This window comes from Gopherus flavomarginatus, chromosome 9, assembly GCF_025201925.1.
Source record: "Gopherus flavomarginatus isolate rGopFla2 chromosome 9, rGopFla2.mat.asm, whole genome shotgun sequence".
Classification (NCBI taxonomy): domain Eukaryota; kingdom Metazoa; phylum Chordata; order Testudines; family Testudinidae; genus Gopherus; species Gopherus flavomarginatus.
In genome coordinates this window covers 34,342,813-34,348,812 of record NC_066625.1, presented here as the reverse complement: position 1 = coordinate 34,348,812, position 6,000 = coordinate 34,342,813, and positions in this window count along the sequence as shown.

Genomic DNA, 6,000 nt, shown 5'->3' with positions numbered 1-6,000 from the left:
CCCGGGCACCTCAAAGAGGCAATACTTCCCTTCTCACAAGCACAGAGTCTCGGTGTAGCAGAAATTTTTTAATAACATGAGGTAAATGACATCAGCATTAAATTGGGAAAACACCACAACTAGGATTCATAGACCAAACCAGGAGCAAAGACCCACCCCAGAAAACTGGGCCATGTCCTTTCCATTTGGTTCTTGAGTCCAGCAACCCAAGAATCACCCAAAAGTCCAACAACCCAAAAGTCTCTGTCCCTGGTCAGTGCAGCCCCAGAGTTCAAAAGTTTATCTGCAGAGTTTTATACCCCATCCTGGGTGGAAATGGGGAGGGGGAACAGAGTGTTAAGGGGCACCTTACGTGGTCCGAGGCCAACTGCCCCACCTCTCCATGGGGTTCTGCTGCAGCCTTCACCGCAAGTCACTCTCCTTGCTGCTGCCTCCTTGGATTTCTTTCTGTTCTGCCTCTTCCCCCATCACTGCTCTAGGTTCACCCTTCCTCTAGGGTTGGGACTCCCTGGGCCTTCCCCTGCAATCCCCCACCAAACTCCCAAGCCATAAACTACAAACTCATTGCTGTCCTCCTGGGGCTTGACCTTCCGTCCCTCTCGCTTCCCCCTACTCTGTTCCTGACTGAATGCCTCCCAGGGCGCTCTTCCTGGCAGTCCAGTTCCTGCTTTTCTGTCAGGACTCCCCACTCCAGTCTGCTTTGCTCCGGTGGCTGCTCCCTGTCTCCCTGGCCCCTCTGTTCAGGGTGACCAGATAGCAACTGTGAAAAATGGGATGGGGGTGGGGGATAATAGGTGCTTATATAAGAAAAAGTCCCCCAGAACAGAACTGTCCCTTTAAAAATGGGACCTCTGGTCACTCTACCCTGGGTTTTCTCCTGGTCTCTTTCTAGACCCAGAGAGGGACTCCAAAGTCCCTTCTTCTCCTCCTCCCTGCAGCCCCCTTCTACTCTCCACTTCCTCTGTGTATAGTCAGCACCCAGCTGGGCTTCATCTCTAAGCTTGACCTGCTCTCCAGGGGTAGCTGGGTAGCATATTTGGCCTCTCAGGCCCACATTAATCCTCTCTGAGTTTGTGTGGGGTACATTGTATGGGGAGCCCAGCCCCAGCGTGGATGCAGCACCACGGGAGATAGCGCCAAGCACAGGAGCACACAGCAACATCTGGGATTGCTGGCAGAGCAGGGTGGCTGTGTGGTGACAGGACAGAGGGGTAGCAGAGGGTGAACTGAGAAGGGCCAGGTGGGGAGGCATAGACCAGAAAGCAATGGATTCTGAGAGCCCAGTGTGACGATGTAGGGCTGGCTGCAGGCAAGGAATCCTCCTCACCTAACATTTGTCAACACTAGAGGATTTAACTTGTTAATTGGTTGCCACTGAACTCATTAGCTTAAATCTGTTTAAAAACTGATCTCATTAAAGTGACACAAACTGCCCTATGGGGGCTCTTGCCATGGTGGAAAGCCACCCCTGCAGGTTTCAGTCAAGCTGAACCGACATAAAAGGGTGTCTGTGCACAAAGTTGCTGAGTTTACCCCCTTGGGTTCCAATCCCACTTGCGTTGAAAAGCTGCCAGTCTGGGTGTGGGCTAGGCCTGCAGGGGGGACATAGGGGAAGGGATAGCTCAGTAGTTTGAGCATTGGCCTACTAAACCTAGAGTTGTGAGTTCAATCCTTGAGAGGGCCACTTAGGGTTCTGGGGCATAAATCAGTACTTGGTCCTGCTAGTGAAGGCAGGGGGCTGGACTCAATGACCTTTCAAGGTCCCTTCCATTTCTAGGAGATTGGTACCTCTCCAATTATTATTATTTTTCCTGCTTTGAGCAGGAGGTTGGACTAAATAACCTCCTGAGATTCCTTCCAACCCTGATATTCTATGATTCTATGACATTGGTGACTCATGGGCTCCACAAATCACCCTTTTGACCCCACAAAATCTCACAGGACAACTATGCCAGGAGTGAGACGTGCAGCTTCTTAAAGGGGGCACGCCAGCATGGGGGGGGCAGTCTTTACAGAGCCAGGGGCTGGGTGACAGCCGTTGTTTTAGCCCTGCAGTCCCATTACCCTCCCCTGCTCTGTAAAGGATCCATTTACAGTGTGTGTGTTGGGGAAGAGAGGGTGAGGGAATTGGCCTGGCTGGCTCGCTGGAAGATGAGAAAACCCACCCTCTACTCTGCCCACATTTCCTGTAGGATCCATCCAGCAGCCACATCTCTCCCTTGTGAAGACTGGTTGATCCATTTCTCAGAAGGTAATGTGTCGACAGCGCAAGAGGGAGCCGCTCAGCATAAGCGCTGTTCCCAGACAGTGGAGTATTCCAGACACTTCCTCTGCGCCCCTCCCCGGCCCCCAGCTGATCACATGCAAGCTGCACACTGCTAGTTTAGTGCTTGCCTCAGTAGGCCTCTGGGGAGAGGGATGGATGCCTCCTGGCTGTTGAGGCCTGAGCCCTGGCACACGTCTACCCATGTGGCCTCTTTGCAGTAGGGGCTGAGAGCTGCGGAGGAGAAATCTCTTCCCTTCACATCCTAAGCCTGCCTCCTGGTGGCCACAGATGGCAAAGTGAGGAGAGCAGTTTGCTCTGCCCTGTCCCCTGGTTCCCTCACTGTTTACCAGCCATAAGAGACAGTGACAAGGGGAGGGGAAGGAGAGGAGCAGGTGGGGGGCAGGATCTAGGGGGAAGAGGCAGCATGGGGGTGAGGCCTCGGCAGAAGGGGCAGTGTGAGGGTGGAGACTTGGGGAAAATGCTGGGGTGGGAATGGGGCATCAGCTGATGGGGTAGGGCAGGATGCAGGGCCACGATTTGGGCATTGGTGGCCCCCCCACTTTTAGGGACCTTCTGCCACTCCTGCTCTCAACACTTCTATCTATCTCCATTCTTAGGTGGCCTCCTCCATCATTAGTGTCCAATGCCTGCACTTGTGCCCTGCCCCACGCCTCAGAGGGCCTCAGCCAGGCTTTGCATTGCGAGCACCATCACTTGTGCACGCTAGCTCTGCCAGTGACCGTGTCTTGCTTGTTAGCTCTCTGGGGCAGAGCCTGTCTCTTTGTTCTGTGTTTGTACAGCACCTAGCACAGTGGGGTCCTGGGCCAGGACTGGGCCATGTAGGTGCTACCACAGTACAAGTAACAATAATAATTAGGGCTGTCAAGCAATTAAAAAAATTAATAGTGATTAATCGCACGATTAATCACACTGTTAAACAATAATAGAATACCATTTATTAGATATTTTTGGATGTTTTCTACATTTTCAAATATTGATTTCAATTACAACACAGAATAGAAAGTGTACAGTGTTCACTTTATATTTAGTTTTAATTACAAGTATTTGCACTGGAAAACCCCCCAAAAGAAATAGTATTTTTCAATTCACTTAATACAAGTACTGTAGTGCAACCTCTTTATCGTGAAAGTTGAACTTATAAATGTAGAATTATGTACAAAAAAACTGCCTTAAAAAATAAAACAATGTAAAATTTTAGAGGCTGCACGTCCACTCAGTCCTACTTCAGCCAATCCTTCAGACAAACAAGTTTGGTTAAAATTTGCAGGAGATAATGCTGCCCACGTCTTGTTTACATTCTCACCTGAAAGTGAGAACGGGTGTTTGCATGGCACTTTTGTAGCCTGCGTTGCAAGCTATTTATGTGTCAGATATGCTAAACGTTTGTATGCCCCTTCATTCTTAGGCCACCATTCCAGAGGACCATGCTTCCATGCTGATGATGATCATTAAAAAATAATGCATTAATTCCATTTGTGACTGAACTTCTTGTGGGAGAATTGTATCTCTCCTGTTCTGTTTTACCTGCATTCTGCCATATCCATATATTTCATGTTATAGCAGTCTCGGATGATGACCCAGCACGTTTGTTTTAAGAACACTTTTACAGCAGATTTGACAAAACACAAAGAAGGTACCAATGTGACATTTCTAAAGATAGCTACAGCACTCGACCCAAGGTTTAAGAATCTGAAGTGCCACCCAAAATCTGAGAGGGACGAGGTGTGGAGCATGCTTTCAGAAGATTTAAAAGAGCAACAATCAGATATGGAAACTACAGAATCTGAACCACCAAAAAAGAAAATCAACCTTCTGCTGGTGGCATCTGACTCAGATGATGAAAACGAACATGCATCGGTCTGCTCTGCTTTGGAGTGTTATCAAGCAGAATCCGTCATCAGCGTGGATGCATGTCCCCTGGAATGGTGGTTGAAGCATGAAGGGACATATGAATCTTTAGCACATCTGGCACGTAAGTATCTTGCAGCGCCGACTTCAACAGTGCAGATGACATTGGTATTCTATTGTTTAACAGTGTGATTAATTGCAATTAATTTTTTTAATCAAAGTTAATTTTTTCAAGTTAATCTCTTGAGTTAACAGCGATTAATTGACAGCCCTAATAATAATGCATGCCGGCAGTGGGGTCTGTGCCTATCTCCCAGCCCCCTGCAGAATCACATAGTAGATCTTGTCATCCCTGTGCGTGTCTGATACTGCTTGAATTGTGCACATATCTCCACGTGTACAAAGTTGTGTCTGTAAAATGGACACCACAGTTTGAAAATGTCTTATGCATGGATCCACAGTGCTGTCCACTGGTGGGAAGCATTTGTGCTTACCAAGCTCTATATCCAAAAAGGGGCTGGTGGCAGCTTGAAGAGACCAGTTGGAGCCTGGTTTGCAAAGCGTTCTTAAGCTCCATGTGGGTATAAAGAGGTGCAGTCACATACTCACTGCTGGCTCAGATCTCCAGCCTTCATTTCCCGCTTTAGGGTAGAACCTGACCCATGGGTCTGGATCCATGCTGACCATGTGCCAGAGATGCTGCGTTGCAGGGATAGTGGGAGGGAAAAGAAGGGCTTTCGAATGTGCCCATGCCAAACATCACCATGAAAGTGGGTCGTGTGGACTAAAGGGCAGTCAATCTCGCGCTGTGTGTGTGTGTGTGTGTGTGTGTGTGTGTGTGTGTGTGTGTGTGACATTCCTCAGCCCTGGTGTGCTGAGTGAGTTGAGGGGAGGTGGAGATGTGATAGGCTGGCCAGCGGAGGAAGTATGAACTCATTCCCCACCCCACAGCAATGCACACAGCAGGTACCTGAAGACAACGCATGTTGCAGCCAGCCAGCAGCACAATGCTGCCTGGGAATCTGAACCAGCTAGGCCTGCAGCACTCTGAAAGGGCAGAACGTTGGGCCTTCAGCAGCCTGGGAGTTGGGACTGAAGCCAGGCAGGGGACTGGCAGGCTCAGCAGCAGGGTGATACAGGGCAGTGACTGCAGGAGCCCATGGGGGTAGTTACCTCTCTCAGGCTGCCCCTAGTGGTTGGGACAGGACCTACAGGTCATCATTCCCAGGGGATTTGCATGTCAGTTTCTGGCAACCCTAGTAAAGACTCCTCTGTCACTCGGACTTTGGGAGCGTTCATGGGAAGCCCAGACAGCCTAATTCAGACAGCACTTTCCTCTTAGCTTAGGGCATTCCCCGCACCCAATCAGCCATGTAGGGGACTGGTGTGCATAGCACTGGCAGTGACTCACTGTAGCAATAGGGTCCAGGGCCAGTGCTACCAATAATGCAAACTAAGCGGTTGCCTAGGGTGCCAAGATTTGGGGATGCCAAAAAGCGGTGCCCCAATTTTTTTTTGCAGCGGTTCCTCCCCGAGCATGCAGTCGCTGCTCCACTTCTCCCACCTTCCAGGCTTGCAGTGCCAATCAGCTGTTTGGCACCGCAAGCCTGGGAGGAGAACTAGAGGGGGGGCGGCATGCTCGGGGAGGACGCGGAGCAGAGGTGAGCTGGGATGGGGAGGTGCTGCACGGCTCCCTGGGGGCGGGGGGGAGAACCTGCCACAGGGGGGGACGCCTCAGGGCAGGAGGGGGTGGGGATCTGCCACAGGGCTGTGGGAGGGCGGGCGCAAGGTGGGAGTTTTGCCTAGGGCGCGAAACTTCCTTGCACCGGCCCTGATAGGGTCACTTACACTGCTTTTTCTGGTCT